Below are 7,271 nucleotides of genomic sequence, written 5' to 3'. Positions count from 1 at the left end.
CACACACCACCCCTCCCCCCCCTCCAAAATTCGCCCCCCCCCCCCCTCAAAAATCCCCCCCCACCTCAACACACACCACACCACACCACACCAACCCTCCCCTTCCCCCCTCCAAATTTCGCCTTCCCCTCAACACACACCACCCCACCCCTCCCCCCCCCCCAAAAATTCGCCCCCCCCGTCCAAATTTCGCCCCTTCCCCCCCCAAAAATTCCCCCCCCCCCCTCAACACACACCACACCACACCACCCCACACGACGCCTCCCCCCCCCTCAAAAATCCCCCCCCCCCCTCAACACACACCACACCACACCACCCCTCCCCCCCCCTCAAAAATCCCCCCCCTCAACACACACCACACCACCCCTCCCCTTCCCCCCCTCCGAATTTCGCCCGCCCCTCAACACACACCACCCCACCCCTCCCCCCCCCCCCGCCCCCAAAAAATTCGCCCCCCCCCCAACACACACCACCCCACCCCCCCCCCCCCCAAAAATTCGGCCACCCCCCTCAACACACACCACACCACACACCCCCTCCCCCCCTCCAAAATTTGCCCCCCCCCCCCCCCCCCCAAAAATTCGCGCCCCCCCCCCCCTCAATACACACCTCCCCACCCCCCCCCCCCCCTCAACAAACACCACACCACCCCTCCCCCCCCCTCAAAAATCCCCCCCCCCCCTCAACACACACCACACCACACCACCCCTCCCCCCCCCCCCCCCCCCCAAAAAATCACCCCCCCGCCCCCCTCAACACACACCACCCCACCCCCCCCCCCCCACAACACACACCACACAACCCCTCCCCCCCCCTCAAAAATTCCCCGCCCCCCCCTCAACACACACCACACCACCCCTCCCCCCCCTCAAAAATCCCCCCCCCCCCTCAACACACACCACACCACACCACCCCTCCCCCCCCCCCCCCCCAAAAAATCCCCCCCCGCCCCCCTCAACACACACCACCCCACCCCCTCCCCCCCCACAACACACACCACACAACCCCTCCCCCCCCCTCAAAAATTCCCCGCCCCCCCCTCAACACACACCACACCACCCCTCCCCCCCCCTCAAAAATCCCCCCCCCCCTCAACACACACCACACCACACCACCCCTCCCCCCCCCCCCCAAAAAAATCCCCCCCCCGCCCCCCTCAACACACACCACCCCACCCCCCCCCCCACAACACACACCACACAACCCCTCCCCCCCCCCTCAAAAATTCCCCGCCCCCCCCTCAACACACACCACACCACCCCTCCCCCCCCCTCAAAAATCCCCCCCCCCCCCCTCCAAATTTTGCCCCCCCCCCCAAAAAATTGGCCCCCCCCCTCAACACACACCACACCACACCACCCCTCCCCCCCCCCCTCCAAAATTCGCCCCCCCCCCCCCCCCCCCCCCTCAACACACACCACCCCACCCCCCCCCTCAACACACACCACACCACCCCTCCCCCCCCCCTCAAAAATCCCCCCCCCCCTCAACACACACCACAACACCCCTCCCCCCCCGCCCCAAAAATTCGCCCCCCCCTCAACACACACCACACCACACCACCGCTCCCCCCCCCCCCCTCCAAAATTCGCCCCCCCCCCAAAAATTTCCCACCCCTCCCCCCTCAACACACACCACCCCACCCCCCCCCCCCAACACACACCACACCACCCCTCCCCCCCCCCCTCAACACACACCACACCACACCACCCCTCCCCCCCCCTCCAAAATTCGCCCCCCCCCCCCCCCCCTCAACACACACCACCCCACCCCCCCCCTCAACACACACCACACCACCCCTCCCCCCCAAAAAATTTGGCCACCCCCCTCAACACATACCACACCACACCACACCACCCCTCCCCCCCCCCCCCCCCAAAATTCGCCCCCCCCCCCTCAATACACACCTCCCCACCCTTCCCCCCCCCCCCGCCCCCAACACACACCACCCCTCCCCCCCCCCCAAAAATTCGCCCCCCCCCCCCCCCTCAATACACACCTCCCCACCCTTCCCCCCCCCCCTCAACACACACCACACCACACCACACCACCCCTCCCCTTCCCCCCCTCCAAATTTCGCCCCCCCCTCAACACACACCACCCCACCCCTCCCCCCCCCCCTCCAAATTTCGCCCCTTCTCCCCCCCAAAAATTCCCCCCCCCCCCCTCCCTCAACACACACCACACCACACCACCCCTCCCCCCCCCACCCCCCTCAACACACACCACCCCACACCACCCCTCCCCCCCCCAAAAATCCCCCCCCCCAACACACACCTCACCACCCCTCCCCCCCCCTCAAAAATTCCCCCCCCCCCCCCCCCTCAACACACAAAACACCACCCCTCCCCCCCCCCCCTCAAAACACACCACACCACACCACCCCTCCCCCCCCCCCCTCCAAATTTTGCCCCCCCCCCCCCCCCCAAAAAAATTGGCCCCCCCCTCAACACACACCACACCACACCACCCCTCCCCCCCCCTCCAAAATTCGCCCCCCACCCCCCTCAACACACACCACCCCACACCTCCCCTCCCCCCCCCCAAAAATTTCCCCCCCCCCCCAACACACACCACCACATCCCCCCCCCCCCCTCAAAACACACCACACCACCCCTCCCCCCCCCTCAAAAATCCCCCCCCCCCCCCCTCAACACACAAAACACCACCCCTCCCCCCCCCCCCCCTCAAAAATCCCCCCCCCCAACACACACCACACCACACCACCCCTCCCCCCCCCCCTCCAAATTTTGCCCCCCCCCCCAAAAAATTGGCCCCCCCCTCAACACACACCACCCCTCCCCCCCCCTCCAAAATTCGCCCCCCCCACCCCTCAAAAATCCCCCCCCCCCCCCTCAACACACACCACACCAACCCTCCCCTTCCCCCCTCCAAATTTCGCCTTCCCCTCAACACACACCACCCCACCCCTCCCCCCCCCCCCCCCCCGTCCAAATTTCGCCCCTTCCCCCCCCAAAAATTCGCCCCCCCCCTCAACACACACCACCCCACACCACGCCTCCCCCCCCTCAAAAATTCCCCCCCCCCCCTCAACACACACCACACCACACCACCCCTCCCCCTCCCTCAAAAATCCCCCCCCCTCAACACACACCACACCACCCGTCCCCTTCCCCCCCTCCGAATTTCGCCCCCCCCTCAACACACTCCACCCCACCCCTCCCCCCCCCCCGCCCCCAAAAAATTCGCCCCCCCCCCCCAACACACACCACCCCACCCCCCCCCCCCCCCCCCAAAATTCGGCCACCCCCCTCAACACACACCACACCACACACCCCCTCCCCCCCTCCAAAATTTCCCCCCCCCCCCCCCCCCCGCCCCCAACACAAACCACCCCTCCCACCCCCCCCCAAAAATTCGCGCCCCCCCCCCCCCTCAATACACACCTCCCCACCCCCCCCCCCCTCAACAAACACCACACCACCCCTCCCCGCCCCCTCAAAAATCCCCTCCCCCCCCCCCTCAACACACACCACACCACCCCTCCCCCCCCCCCCCAAAAATCCCCCCCCCCCCCCCCCCCCAACACACACCACCCCAACCCCCCCCCCAACACACACCACACAACCGCTCCCCCCCCCTCAAAAATTCCCCGCCCCCCCCTCAACACACACCACACCACCCCGCCCCCCCCTCAACACACACCACACCACCCCTCCCCCCCCCCTCAACACACCCACACCACCCCACCTCTCCTCCAAAATTCTCCCCCCCCCCCCTCAACACACACCACACCACACCACCCCTCCCCCCCCCTCCAAAATTTGCCCCCCCACCCCCCGGCCCCAACACACACCACCCCTCCCCCCCCCTCCCAAAAATTCGCCCCCCCCCTCAATACACACCTCCCCACCCTTTCCCCCCCCCCCCTCAACACACACCACACCACCCCTCCCCCCCCCCCCCCCAAAAATCCCCCCCCCCCCCAACACACACCACCCCACCCCCCCCCCCAACACACACCACACAACCGCTCCCCCCCCTCAAAAATTCCCCGCCCCCCCCTCAACACACACCACACCACCCCGCCCCCCCCTCAACACACACCACACCACCCCTCCCCCCCCCCTCAACACACCCACACCACCCCACCTCTCCTCCAAAATTCTCCCCCCCCCCCTCAACACACACCACACCACACCACCCCTCCCCCCCCCTCCAAAATTTGCCCCCCACCCCCCGGCCCCAACACACACCACCCCTCCCCCCCCCCCCCAAAAATTCGCCCCCCCCCTCAATACACACCTCCCCACCCTTTCCCCCCCCCCCCTCAACACACACCACACCACCCCTCCCCCCCCTCTCAAAAATCCCCCCCCCCCCCCCTCAACACACACCACACCACCCCTCCCCTTCCCCCCCTCCAAATTTCGCCCACCCCTCAACACACATTACCCCACCCCTCCCCCCCCCCCCCAAAAATTCGCCCCCCCCCCCTCAACACACACCACCCCACACCACACCACCCCTCCCCCCCCCCAAAAAAATCCCCCCCCCCCCCGCCCTCAACACACACCACCCCCCCCCCCTCAACACACACCACACCACACCACCCCTCCCCCCCCCCCCCTCAAAAATCCCCCCCCCCCCTCAACACACACCACACCACACCACACCACACCACCCCTCCCCTTCCCCCCCTCGAAATTTCGCCCCCCCCTCAACACACACCACCCCACCCCTCCCCCCCCCCCGCCCCAAAAATTCGCCCCCCCCTCCAAATTTCGCCCCTTCCCCCCTCGTCACTCCCCCACCCAACCCAACCCCGCGCCACCCCCATGACACGGCACACCCCCCCACCCCACCGCACCCCCCCACGACGCCCCCCCCCCCCCGCACCCCACCTCGAAAAACCCCGCTCCCTCCACGCCACACCACAAATGCCTCCGAAAACCCTGCTCGACCCACCCCACCCCGCGTCACCCCCCCACGACATGGCGCACCCCCCACCCCACCGCACCCCCCAACGACGCCGCCCCGCACCCCACCTCGAAAAACCCCGCTCCCTCCATACCACCCCACCACGCCTCCGAAAACCCCGCTCGACCCACCCCACCTCGCGTCAGCCCCCCACGACACGGCACACCCCCCACACCCCACCGCACCCCCCCACGACGCGGCGCATATCCCCCCCCCCCCCCCCCGCACCCCACCTCGAAAAACCCCGCTCGACCCACCCAACCCCGCGTCACTCCCTCAGGACACGGCGCACCCCCCCACCCCACCGCACCCCCCCACGACGCCCCCCCGCACCCCACCTCGAAAAACCCCGCTCGACCCACCCAACCCCGCGTCACCCCCCCACGACACGGCGCACCCCCCCACCCCACCGCACCCCCCCACGACGCCCCCCCCCGCACCCCACCTCGAAAAACCCCGCTCCATCCACGCCACACCACCACGCCTCCGAAAACCCCGCTCGACCCACCCCACCCCGCGTCTCCCCCCCACGACACGGCGCACCCCCCACCCCACCGCACCCCCCAACGACGACGCCCCGCACCCCACCTCGAAAAACCCCGCTCCCTCCATACCACCCCACCACTCCTCCGAAAACCCCGCTCGACCCACCCCACCTCGCGTCAGCCCCCCACGACACGGCACACCCCCCACACCCCACCGCACCCCCCCACGACGCGGCGCATATCCCCCCCCCCCCCCCCGCACCCCACCTCGAAAAACCCCGCTCGACCCACCCAACCCCGCGTCACTCCCTCAGGACACGGCGCACCCCCCCACCCCACCGCACCCCCCCACGACGCCCCCCCGCACCCCACCTCGAAAAACCCCGCTCGACCCACCCAACCCCGCGTCACCCCCCCACGACACGGCGCACCCCCCCACCCCACCGCACCCCCCCACGACGCCCCCCCCCGCACCCCACCTCGAAAAACCCCGCTCCATCCACGCCACACCACCACGCCTCCGAAAACCCCGCTCGACCCACCCCACCCCGCGTCTCCCCCCCACGACACGGCGCACCCCCCACCCCACCGCACCCCCCAACGACGACGCCCCGCACCCCACCTCGAAAAACCCCGCTCCCTCCATACCACCCCACCACTCCTCCGAAAACCCCGCTCGACCCACCCCACCTCGCGTCAGCCCCCCACGACACGGCACACCCCCCACACCCCACCGCACCCCCCCACGACGCGGCGCATATCCCCCCCCCCCGCACCCCACCTCGAAAAACCCCACTCGACCCACCCAACCCCGCGTCACTCCCCCAGGACACGGCGCACCCCCCCACGACGCGGCGCATATCCCCCCCCCCCCCCCCGCACCCCACCTCAAAAAACCCCGCTCGACCCACCCCACCCCGCGTCACCCCCCCACGACACGGCGCACCCCCCCACCCCACCGCACCCCCCCACGACGCCCCCCCCCGCACCCCACCTCGAAAAACCCCGCTCCCTCCACGCCACACCACCACGCCTCCGAAAACCCCGCTCGACCCACCCCACCCCGCGTCTCCCCCCCACGACACGGCGCACCCCCCCACGACGCCCCCCCGCACCCCACCTCGGAAAACCGCGCTCCCTCCACAGCACCCCACCTCTCCTCCAAAAACCCCGCTCGACCACCCCCACCCCGCGTCACCCCCCAGGACGCCCCCCCGCACCCCACCTCGAAAAACCCCGCTCCCTCCACAGCACCCCACCTCTCCTCCAAAAACCCCGCTTGACCACCCCAACCCCGCGTCACTCCCCCACGACACGGCGCACCCCCCCACGACACGGCGCACCCCCCCACGACGCCCCCCCGCACCCCACCTCGGAAAACCGCGCTCCCTCCACAGCACCCCACCTCTCCTCCAAAAACCCCGCTCGACCACCCCCACCCCGCGTCACCCCCCAGGACGCCCCCCCGCACCCCACCTCGAAAAACCCCGCTCCCTCCACAGCACCCCACCTCTCCTCCAAAAACCCCGCTCGACCCACCCCACCCCGCTCGACCCACCCCACCCCGCGTCACCCCCCCCACGACACGGCGCACCCCCGCACCCCACCTCGAAAAACCCCGCTCCCTCCACAGCACCCCGCCACGCCTCCGAAAACCCCGCTCGACCCACCCCACCCCGCGTCACCCCCCACGACACGGCGCACCCCCCCACCCCACCGCACCCCCCCACGACGCCCCCCCGCACCCCACCTCGAAAAACCGCGCTCCCTCCACAGCACCCCACCTCTCCTCCAAAAACCCCGCTCGACCACCCCCACCCCGCGTCACCCCCCAGGACGCCCCCC

Source organism: Lygodium microphyllum, chromosome 16, assembly GCF_053477565.2.
Source record: "Lygodium microphyllum isolate KBCC chromosome 16, Lygodium_microphyllum_v1.1.10, whole genome shotgun sequence".
NCBI classification, from domain to species: domain Eukaryota; kingdom Viridiplantae; phylum Streptophyta; class Polypodiopsida; order Schizaeales; family Lygodiaceae; genus Lygodium; species Lygodium microphyllum.
The sequence above is the reverse complement of the archived record's forward strand: the minus strand, read 5'-3'. Positions refer to the sequence as shown.